This window comes from Mirounga leonina, unplaced genomic scaffold (assembly GCF_011800145.1).
Source record: "Mirounga leonina isolate KUSES-001 unplaced genomic scaffold, KU_Mleo_1.0 Mir_180, whole genome shotgun sequence".
In the NCBI taxonomy this organism is placed as follows: domain Eukaryota; kingdom Metazoa; phylum Chordata; class Mammalia; order Carnivora; family Phocidae; genus Mirounga; species Mirounga leonina.
The window spans coordinates 1,025,232-1,036,996 of record NW_023270469.1 but is presented as its reverse complement, the minus strand read 5'-3'; the positions used below and the strand labels follow the sequence as shown (position 1 = coordinate 1,036,996).

The following is an 11,765-nucleotide window of genomic DNA, read 5'->3' as shown; positions in this document are numbered from 1 at the left end:
CCCCCACATCGCCCCCCAGCATCACCCCGACATAAAGCTCCCAACACTGCCCCCCCAGCATCACCCACCAGACATCACCCCCGGACATCAGGCCCCCAATGTTGCCCCCCAGCCCACTGGACACTCCCACTGCCAAGCATCATCCTAACCCCATGCCCTTGGCATTGCCCCAGATACTGCCCCCCAAGTATCACCGTGGCCATCACCCCCAGCCGTCTCCTGCCCAGATGCCGCCTCCCCACGGGCGTGAGCAACTCCGCTAACATGGGACCTGTCACCTGTCACTCAGGATTCACACGCTGTCATACTGTGTCCAGACAAGCACAAGTCACCTGTCACCCAGAGCACGTCCACGGTCACACTGTGTCCTTCCACAAGTTCCGCTCCCAACATCACGGGATGCGATTTCTCCACACATGCACACGGGCTCATCCTGTCCACCTGTGTCTCAGGCACTTACCGCCACGAGTCCACCCTCCGTGGGCAGACAGTGACAAGGTGGCTGACTTTCCTAACTGGCTTTTCCTCCTTTTTAAAAATTTTATAGTTTCAGGGGTGCCTGGGTGGCTCAGTCGGTGAAACGTCTGACTCTTGCTTTTGGCTCAGGTCAGGATTTCAGGGTGGTGAGATCGAGCCCTGCATCGGGCTCTGCGCTCGGCGTGGAGTCTGCTTGGGACTCTCTCTCTCTCCCTCCACCCCTCCCGCTTGTGCTGTCTCCCCTAAAAGAAAGAAATAAATCTTTACAAAATAAAACAAATAACATAAAATCTTAGAGTTCCACTCAACATACAACACAGCTGACCGCGTGAGTCAGCCGCACGCCGGCCACCCCGGCAGCCCCTCGGCTGTACCCTCTCCCTGAGCGGAGCCGTGGGGCTCGCGGCCATCAGCCTGGCTGACCTGTGAGAGGCCCACGTGCCCACAGCCTGTTCCCGCCTTTCTCTGAACCCGCTGACACCTCTTCCAGCCGGCACAGCTGGACGCTCCCTTGACCAGGGGCAGCAGGAGGCCGGGGGGCTGGGGCTCATCTGGCCACCAGGAACGGATGGTTGTCAGGGGGTGGCAGGGAAGGTGGCCCGATGTGGTCTCATCAGCAGGGAGCCAGGGGCCCTCTCAGCCTTTCATGGGGCTGCCTGAGAGGGGGCTGGACCGTGGGCCCAGCAGCACGTGGGCACCGCTGGACTGGCCCCTTGCTCCTCAGTCACCTCCAGGGACAAGGGGGCCCAGGCCGACCCCAGCCCTGGTCGCCCAGGAGGGCAGAGCAGAGCGCTAAGGGACGGGTACCTACCGCGATCCATCCCCTCCTGGACAACCAGCTTCGCGGTCAGCCGTCTGTGACTAAGCAGAGGGACCCCGCTCTCCTTTCCACTGAGAGGACAGGACGAAAGTGGCCCTGCTCCCTGCGCCTCAGACTGCCCGGCATGAGCCGCAACCTGCCAACGCCTCGGACGTGCAGGGGGCCGCCACGTGGACCACCCGAGCCCAAACCAGCTGACCTGAACTCACGGGGCCAGGCGGGGGGTGCTAAAAACAAGCCAGGGGTGGGGCGCCTGGGTGGCTCAGTCGTTAAGTGTCTGCCTTCGGGTTAGGTCATGATCCCAGGATCCTGGGATCGAGCTCCCTGATCCTCTGGAAGCCTGCTTCTCCCTCCCCCACTCCCCCTGCTTGTGTTCCCTCTCTTGCTGTGTCTCTCTCTGTCAAATAAATAGGTAAAATCTTTTTTTTTTTTTTTAAAGATTTTATTTATTTATTTGAGAGAGAGAGAATGAGAGACAGAGAGCACGAGAGGGAAGAGAGTCAGAGGGAGAAGCAGACCCCCTGCTGAGCAGGGAGCCCGATGCGGGACTCGATCCTGGGATTCCAGGATCATGACCTGAGCTGAAGGCAGTCGCTCAACCAACTGAGCCACCCAGGCGCCCCAATAGGTAAAATCTTAAAAAAAAAAAAAAAAAAACAAAACAAGCCAGGGGCTGGGCTGCCTCCTCTGGGCAAAGAACGGCTAGAATACCAGTGTCTCCTGGGGAGGACGCTGCCAGAGCCTTCCGAGCACAGGGTCCCCCCGTGGGTGTGGCCAGTCTGCACCATCCCCATGCCCTCTAGCCCGTGACAGGAACTCTTCCTCCTTCCTGTGTCAGGAGGGAGGTCTGGTTCTCCTGGGCCCTTGCTGTTTAGACAGGCCTTAGCTGGACTCCCTCGGACCCCCACCTTGGAGACCGGGACAAAGAAGGGGCTCCTGCTCTCACAGAACCCAGGCTGCTGAGACCACGGCGACCCCTGCCAACACCCCACCACACGCCCAGGGTCAGGGTCACCAGCAGGGCCAGGGGGCTGTGCACATCTCTGCCTGTCTGTCCCCCATCCTCGCCTTGTCCCGGGGCCCAAGGCGCTCACCCAGACCAGGAGCTGGGGTGCGGCAAAGAGACTGAGAGGAGCGGACAGCACGAAGAGCCGCCGCGAGGGAGGCAGACCCCGACCTCGCAGCCCGCGTGGGCACCTTGCCCCAGGTCTCAGTTTCCGCATCTGTACAATGGGGTTCACAACCTGCCCGAAAGGTCGTCCGGAGGGTTAGACTGGATCTCGGACTGGGGCAGAGCCCAAGGCTGGGGCACGGGGCTCCAGTCCCTTCCCACCAAGCCCTGATTGAGCCCCTCCTGTCATCCCCACAATGAGGAAACCCCGACGAGCCCAGGCTGGCTCCAGGTCACCCTGCAGCGCTCCCACCCCCGGGAGCCGCCCCTGCCGTGAGGGCGCCTCCTCCTTCCATTACACGTACTGGCGACAGCAACCGGCTCAACCAGAAATACGAAGTTTTGCAGAAACTGCGCAATTTCCTTTAAAAAGAAATCCATCTGATCTGGCCCAAGAGGCAACCGGGAAATGCACTTAGGGCAAAGGCTTCTAAAGCTCGTCTTCGCCTTCCAGCGCCACACTTTCCAGCCCCCGGTTCTGCTTCTCCCCCCTCCACAACGCCTGGCCCATCCCCAGAGAGGACGGCGTCCCCCCCACGTACCAGCCAGGTGACAATCGTCCTCCCAATGGCCCAGCTAGCCAGCCAGCCATGCATCTGTCCGTCCAGCTGTCCTTCATCCACCCACCACCCAAGCAACCTTCTCCTGAGGACATACTCGCAGGCCCTGCCCTGAGACCCTCACGCTCTGACCCGCCAGGGCCACCTGACACTCCGGGAGCACCTGACTGGGGGGGGGGGTGACGGGGAGGGAAGCACCCGCGAGCAGGGAGGGAGAACCCACGGGCAAGGAGGGAGCACCCGTGGGCAGGGAGGGGGCACCCATGAGCCGGGGGGAGCACGCCGCGTGCCGGGGGGAGCACCTGTGAGCTGGGAGGAAAGCACCCGCGTGCCGGGAGGGAGAACCCACGGGCAGGGAGGGAGCACCCGCAAGCCAGGGGGGAGCATGCCGCGTGCTGGGGGGAGCACCTGCGAGCAGGGAGGGAGCATCTGTGGGCCAGGAGGGAGAACCCGTGTGCCAAGGGGAAGCACCCGCAAACTAGGAGGGATCACCCGCGAGCAGGGAGGGAGAATCCATGTGCCAAGGGGGAAGCACCCACGAGCAGGGAGGGACCACCCATGGGCCGGGAGGGATTACCTGTGGGCCAGGAGGGAGCACCCATAAACAGGGAGAACCCGCGAGCCAGGGGGAAGCACCCATGAGCAGGGAGGGAGCACCTGCGTGCAGGGAGGGAGCACCCGCGAGCCAGGGGGGAGCACACTGCGTGCCAGGGGGAGCACCAGCGAGCAGGGAGGGAGCACCCACGGGCAGGGAGTACCCGCGAGCCAGGGGGAGCACACTGCGTGCCGGGGGGAGCACCCACGAGCAGGGAGGGAGCGAGCCAGGAGGGCGTCTGCTGTGCAGGCACCAGGGAGGTTCTCGGAGGCAGAGGCACAGCTTGGAGGAGGGGACAGGATGCGCCCTTACATTCCCTGGGCCTGGCTTGTGAGCAGCCCTGAGGCTGGGACGGGGAAGGTGACGGTAGCGTCTCAGTTTAGGAAGACAGAAAGTTTGAGAATGTGTGGTGGGGTCGGTTGAACAATACTGAGAAAGCACGTAATGGCACTGAACTGCACACTTAAAAATGGTTAAAATAGGGCGCCTGGGTGGCTCGGTAGCTTAAGCGTCTGCCTTCAGCTCAGGTCGTGATCCCGGGGTCCTGGGATCGAGCCCCGCATCGGGCTCCCTACTCCGCGGGGAGCCTGCTTCTCCCTCTCCCTCTGCCCCTCCCTCTGTTCGTGCTCTCTCCCCCAAATAAATAAAATCTTAAAAAATGGTTAAGATAATCAATTTTATGTTCTGTGTCTTTTTCTTTCTTCTTTTTTTTAAATTTCATTTTTAAGTGCTCTCTACACCCAAAGTGGGGCGTGGACTCACAACCCCAAGATCAAGAGTCACATGCTTGGGGCGCCTGGCTGACTCAGTGGGAAGAGCATGCGACTCTTGATCTCAGGGTCTTGAGTTCAGGTCCCACATCGGGTGTAGAGATTACTTAAGAATAAATAAATAAAATTAAAATAAAAAAGAGTTGCATGTCCCACCGACTGAGCCAGCCAGGAGCCTCTACATTCTGGGTCTTTTACCAAAATAAACAAATAAACAACCATCTCCTGAGTTCAGGGAGGGATGTCAGAAACTCGAATCCAAGGGGCAGGGGGTGGCCCGAGCCCCGTCTGCTGTTGGTGGAGCCCGAGGTGTGTGGCCCCCACCCTCTCCACACCCCAGGCTGAGCAGGACAGACAGAATCTCTCAGAAGCTTATCTGCCCAAAGCAGGAAGTCGGAGATGAAGAGTCGGGGAGAGCAGGGTCAGAGGGCTGCAGCCTTCCTTCCGCTCATGCACCCAACACACAACGACCTGGCCAGCTCCGCAGACGGGGACACAGCAGGAATGGGAGGGAGGGGCCGTGTGTGCCGCGGAGGTGGGGTCTCCAGCTCTCCGAAGCACCCCGGGATGTTTGGGGGGCAGCACAGCAGCTCGCACGGGGACGACGTCCCCAACTCCTCTTCTGCCATCAGCCCAGCCAGGAGGCTGGGCACCAGGCAGGCGGGTGGCGCCCGGACAGCCCTGGACGCCGGCCCAGGGGACGTGAGCGGGGAACCGAGGCCCACTGGCTCGCGGCCCCGGCAGGGCAGCAGCGGGGCCGGGGGAAGGGGCGCGGGTCCCCTGCTATCAGGGACTGGGGACGGGGCCAGGGGGCAGAGGAACCTGGCCGCCAGAGCCCCTGCTCAGGATGCCCATCTGTCCAGATGCGGAGGGGGAGGGTCTCTGAGGGGCCCGGCTTCCGGGCGGTACAGCCAGGACTTGGGTCTGGGGCTCGTGGGACCCGCCGTGCAGCCATGGAGGCTGCCAGGCTGGGTGCCTGCGCCTGTAAGAGGGGACATTTCCTCTGGCCTTGAAGACCAGCTAAGGCTGGGGGAAGGCCGGAGGAGGGGCTGCTCAGCCCCAGGCTAAAGCAGAGAAGGAAGAACTCAGTCGGAGGGGACCGGGGGCCCTGCCCGGCAGCTACCACCTCCCACCAGAGCTGCCCCAGCTGGCCTGTGACCTCATGGGGGAAATATGCCTTTTCCTGAGCCAGGAACAATAGGTTGGGGGCGGGGGGAGAGAGCCCTGCTGGGCAGGAAAGGGCTCCCTCCTGCCAGGCCCCCTCACCCAGAGCACATGCTTAACCCTTTACAGACCCTTGCACAGCCCCCAGAGCCCGGAAGGCCCACCCAGCAAGCAGCCCACCAGACCCTTGTCCTGTGGATGGCGGAACTGCGGTCTGGACATGGGACACACTGACCCCGGGTCCCGGCCAGTGCCAGGTCAGGAACGGGAGACAGAGGGCCAGCAAGCGTGTGGGACCCCACGGCCCCAGCCCCCGGGAGACACCAGAGACCCCGCTCAGCACACAGTTCCTGGGACATGTCCCCTGAGGCTGGCCTGTGTGTCAGGTGGGCCCAGACTGTCCCCACCCCATCCCTCCTGTGGGAGCCTGAGCTCTGAGCCTCAGTTTCCCCATCTACAAAGCAGGGTGAACAAGGCATGCAGGAAGGGCTATGGGGGGTGATGGGCGGGCACTTCACAGGCCGGCAGGGTCCCCAGTGACCGGGGTGGGTGTCTCCAGGCCCACCTGCAGGGAGGCTCCAGGACACACACATGGCTGCGGAGCACAATGCCACGTTGCCCGCGGGACGCACAGGCCGGCGCCACACACGGAGCAGAGGCGGGACCCCAGCAGCTCACGGGGACTCCGGCTGACGTGGGGCAGAGGCTCTGACGTCACGCTGCAGCCCCTATCAGCATGAGAAGCTGGAAGGACAGTGTCCCTGGGAGAGGCCAGAGTCTGAAATCGGGTGGTTCTGTCCCCGCTCTGCCTGCTCCCTCAGCTGGTGACGGGGACCCCGAAGGCACGGGGACCACGGCACCTAGCATGGGGCAGGAGAGGGCGACTGTGGGCCCGGGCCTCGGGCACCCCGAACACCACACCCACACCACTGCCCGCCGTCCACGCACAGAAGGATCCCTCTTGTGTTAAACAGAAACAGAAACAGGATTCGTGCCCCTAAGTGTACAAGAAGTTCCAGAAGGGTCTCTCCCCAGCCACTGTCACCGTCCACCTGTGCACAAGGGTCCCTGCCTCTGTCTGTAAGGCCCCCTCTCCCGGCAGGAGAACGTCCTCATGTGTCCTGGACTTGTTCACAAGTGAACTGGCCCCACAGATGGAAAACTGGGAGGAACGCAGCACAGCAGGGCTCAGACGCGTGGCCCGGGCTGTCCTTCCACACGGGGCCTGCGGGGCGGGAGTCACCCGAGTCCCCAGGGCAACGGCAGGCCTAGACTCGGCCTCTCCTGACCCGGGTGGGCACCTTTCAGGCCTGCCTTCTGCTGCCAGCCGGGCAAAGCCCTGGGGTGGCCAGGTGGGGCCCAGGGACCGGAGGTCAGAGTCCCAGGTGACAGCTGCCAGGGTGGGGTGGGGTCCTGCCCCGAGCCCGCCCACTGTGTCTCCCGGGAGTGTGCTCACTCTGCCTTACTTGGCCTGGAGGAGAAACCCGTAAACACTCCCCTGCTAGCTTCTGCGGTGTGGGGGGGACAGATGTGGCAGAGGGGCCTGTCCCTTGCCCTCCGCCGGACGGCCCTTCTGCCCCCACAGCACTCGGGCGGCCACACCGGCCATGCTTCCCCAGTGGGACATAAACACTGACCCCAGACCCTGATCCAGAGGGGAGAAAGGGTTGGATCTATCCCACCTTTCTGGAAGAGGAAGACTGGGAGGTTGGCCTGGGCCACGGGAGGGAGATGCCCAGCCCCAGCATCCCCTGCCTTCTGGGGACAAGGACCGCGGTCACAGAAGGCGAGCGCAGCAGCAAGATGGGGCGCGGCGGGGTGGAGCTGGGCTGGCAGGCAGGCAGGAGCAGACGGTAGAGGGTGGCAAGGGGGCCGCGCCCACCACACCGGCAGCCAGAGCAAGGCCCGTGGGCCCTCCGGACACCAGGCGCCTTGCCACGCTCCACTCCCGTAGGCCACCCCTGCTCGGCACCCCGGGAAGCGCTTTCCAGCGCGCACCCCACAGGACACCGTCCCACCTGCCACACCCTACCCGGAGAGCCAACCCCGGGAAGGGGACTGCCCCTCTATCCCCCAAGCAAGTCCAGCACTGGCCACGCGCCAGCCTTGGTGGCTTCCTGCCCATAACACGCCAGTTCTGGGGGGGGGGGGATGCAAGGCTTGGCCGCAGGGAGAGAGCGCACCAGCGACGTGGGAGGAACGGCCCAGAAGCCCTTCACAGTCATAGAGCTCTAGAACTCAGACACTGGCCTGGAGTCAGCAAAGGATGCAGCCAGAGAACCCGCACGCCCCGTGGGGTGGGGGGCCGGGACACAGGGGGTCCCCGGCAGCCAATGCCAAGGACGCTGTGTTACCCACTTGGATCCCAGCCGAGAGCCCCGGGCCCCGCGCTACTGGCCAAGGGTTTAATGAGCACGGGGCCCAGACGCTTGGTTTCATGACTCACCTGACTTCCCAGGGCCGGGCGCAGCCAGCCAGGTCCCCTCCCCATACCGCCAGCCCCGTGAAGCCACGGTGAGTGCCTAGGCCCAAGGAGGGGAATGGTGGCCACTGTGGGTCACGGACAGAGGAACCCCACAAGAGGGACCAGGCGCCCGTGGACGCCCGCCACAGACCTCCCACTCGGTCCTCAGGGGTCCGGGAGCCCCTGACCGCTTACAGCCCGGCCGCCCTTCCAGCCACACCCGGTCCCAGACGGCTTCCGAGAGGTGAGGAGGGCAGGGGCAGAGGGACGGTGCTGTTCTCTTGTCAGCAGGGGTGGGGTGTGACCCACTGGGGTACCAGGGATCCGGGGACTCAACGGATGGCATGAGGCCCACACCGCGCAGGACGGGCGCCTTGAAGCAGGGCGGTGGGTGAGGAGCGCAGGCAGGCTGACCTCCGGGGCCATTTGCAGACCTTCCAACCCCTAAGTGTCCTAAGTGGAAGCACCTCCGGGATCCCCCACGGCAGGCGCCGTCCTCTCTGCTGGCCAGGCAGAGGCCAGTGAGCACGAGAGGGCGCTGTGTGTCCGGGGCTCTTGCCCGTGACTTTGCTCAGCCAGCCCACGGCTGCGAACACCCAGCCGGCCGCCAAGCCCGCTCCCAGTCACCAGCACCTCCCTCCGCATTAGACCCGGGCAGCCGCCCCCCGGGACCAGGACCCGCTGGGCTTCCCGGGGAAGCAACGGGGACCAGGGCTGTCGCGTGTGTCGCGAGCTGGCCCCCGGAAGGGTCCACACCCGGCCGCCCGGCCCACATGGGCAGCCCTCGGAGACACTGCGCAGAGGACCAGGCCGGGCTCCAGGCTCGGGTGGGGCCCGCATTCCGCGGGGAGGGCCCTCCCAGGCTCTGACCTGCTGCAGCCCCAGGTAAACAAGTGGGGGGCGGAGTGCCCAGGAAGGGAGTTTCTGGACCGGGCCCCACATGGCGCCCCCACCCACGTCTGCGAGGACACGGTTTGGCAACACCCCCCACCTCGGGCCACCTAGAGCTCAGGGCCCGGCCGAGGAAGGGGCCACAGTGAGCGGGAGAGCTCACACCATGATGTCCCCAAGGCCAGCAACCTGCAAAGGAACCCCCTAGCCTGTTGGGGGGCTAGAACCCTCTGGGTCTTGACCTGGGTCAGACCTGTCCAGGCTCTCACCAGATCACGGCTCTCCTGAGTCCCTGCCACGGAGACTTCCCAGGGACAGGCCGACCTCCTTCAACCACAAGGAAAGGGGTTCCCGGCAGAGCTGCACCCACAGAGAGTGACGGGCAGACCAGGTCGGCCAGGGGCCTTATGTGCCCGTGTGGAGACCTGGCCCTCGTGGCCGTCCCCTGGACGACAACTCACGGCCCACAGGTCAGGTCACAGGACAGAGTCAGCTCCAGACTGGCAGACCCCCCCCCCCCCGCCATGCAGGGCCCCGGGCAGAGTCAGGACACAGCCAGAGACGGGGGCGGGCAGCAGCTCAGGCCGGGTCCAGGTGACAGCTGGAGCCCCAGGTGAGGATGCAGGTGTGCCCCGCGCCCCATGCTCAGTGGGTGGCGACATCCTCCCGGGGTGAGACACCCCCATCCATGGAAGACAGCAGCTGGAGGTGTGGGGGTGCCGGGCTGGCCGGGGGCCACGGCTCCTCTGTGACCCTCTGCCACGTCATCTAGAAAGTGGGGGTAGCAGCTGTGGCCCTGCCCTCCCAGGAGATGGACACGTATGGCGGGTCAGCTCCGAGGTGGGGCTTCAGAAGAGGGGCGCCTGGGGGGCTCAGGTCACGATCTCGGGGTCGTGGGATCGAGCCCCAAGTCAGGCTCCCTGCTCAGCGCAGGGTCTGCTTGTCCCTCTCCCTGCCCCTGCCCCCCACTCGCGCACCCTCTCTCTCAAAAATACAAATACAAATTAAATGAATAAATAAAACTGAAGCAGGTGTCACCCAGGGCTGCTGCCGGCTCTCCGAGAGCGAGCAGCAAGGCTGGGGGTCTCAGAGAAGCCCTCACGCCCTCGGGCTGACCCGAGAGCCCAGAGGCCTTGAGAGCAGACGGGATGGCAGAAGCTCTGGGTGAACAAAGATGCTGCAGCACCACCCCCGACCCCGAATTCCAGGCTAATTGACAGGACTGACGTCTCCCTCCAGAGGTGCCCCAATGGCACCTGAAGGGATGGTGTCCCGGCGCCACACCACACGGGCACTCTCCTGAGCCAGACACAGGCCTCTCCGCCTGAGCCGTGCACGCCGGCCCCGCACACGCAGGCCACCCAGCCCCTCACACAGGGACGGAACCCCCGCCCGGCACTGGGGGGGCGCGCTCCCCCCCCTCGACAGCGGCCCCACCGGCAGCCACCGGGGCCCCGGGCTGAGCACCAGCAGCCGGGGCAGCGAGTCAGAACGAGGGTCCACACACGGCCCAGCCCGTCGCGCGTGAGGCTCAGGCTGCGCCCAGGGACGTGAAGAGGGGCGCGAGGGCCGGGGCACCGCCTCAAGGTGCACGGTCTCCCGGGGGCAATGGCGGACAACTGAGGAGCACAGAAAGAAACGGGACGGGAAGGAACCAGTCAGTGGAAACAAGCCCGCGGGAGCCAGCAGGACAGACTCACGGAAGCCCTTCCCTTGCGGACAGATGGGAGCTGGGCCCAGAGATCCCGCAGAGGATGGTCCAGTGCAAAGGCCCTGGGGCAGAAATGCTCTCAGGAGACCAGGGAAGGCAACGTGCCACCCAGGCTCTGAGTCTCAGCCACAGGAGACTGGGTCCTCCCGGCCCCTCCAGCCAGCCGGCTGTTCTCCTGTCATGTTCTTCACTGTGCCAAAATTGAGCATACCCCATCGTGTCCAGCCGTGGTCCTTAAAGTGGGATCCCAGGTCAGGCCACCAGCATCACTGGGAATTTGTAGCAGCATAGATGCTCCAACTCTCCGGGGACATGCCCTACAGACTCAGAACCCACACTCCAGAAGATTCCCTCGAGACATGAAGGGCGCAACATGTCCTTTTTCCAACTCAGAAGGAGCAAGCAACACCAATGTTCATTTCAACCTACTGGCCATACCGGTCTTTTGGTTTTTTCGTTTTGCGGTGAAAAGATTTACTTATTTTAGAGAGTGTGCGCCAGCGTGAATGAGGGGAGAGGCAGAGAAGAGAGAAGCAGACTTCCTGCAGAGCGCGGGGCTCCATCCCATGACCCCAAGGTCATGACCTGAGCTGAAAATAGAGTCCCTCGTCTAACTGACTGAGCCCCCCAGGCGCTCCCATATCCGTCTTTTGATGCATGCTTCCACCCTGACAGTGTGACCCCGGGACCTCCCCTTCAAGGACAACGACCTGTTCCCGGACATGGGGGGGGTCCCCTTATCCTTTGGCCTCAGGCTGCCTTCCTGCAAACGCCTTCTCCTAACCCCAGGACCAGGACGGAGACCGCGTCCACTCTGAGGGTCACCACGGCAGCCTGGCTTTCCAGCAGCTTCTGGGCTGCTTAACACCTTCCAGTGGCCCCCCCTCGGGGCCGGGGCTGCCCTTCCAAACCGTGGGGGTCCACCGCGGGCTGACCAGGTGACCACATCTTCCCAGCTCTAGGCCTGGGGCTCAGGTTTGGGGTGCTGACTCAGAGCCTCACCCTGTGACTCAGCCAGCCCACAGCACCCCGAGTCACAGCCTGTCCAGTCCAGCTCGTGCAAACGGCTCTCTGGGGGCCCTTCCCGGCAGGACGGAGGAATGCCACCTGGCCACCTCCTGCTGGCAGGCTGGGGTGGGGTC

General features: G+C 64.0%; 1 protein-coding gene across 2 annotated transcripts in view; it reads right to left on the bottom strand.

The window, feature by feature from the left end:
• Positions 1 to 11,765, bottom strand: part of PIEZO1 (piezo type mechanosensitive ion channel component 1) — a 55,097-nt gene that overhangs the window by 28,593 nt on the left and 14,739 nt on the right. The window lies entirely within an intron of this gene.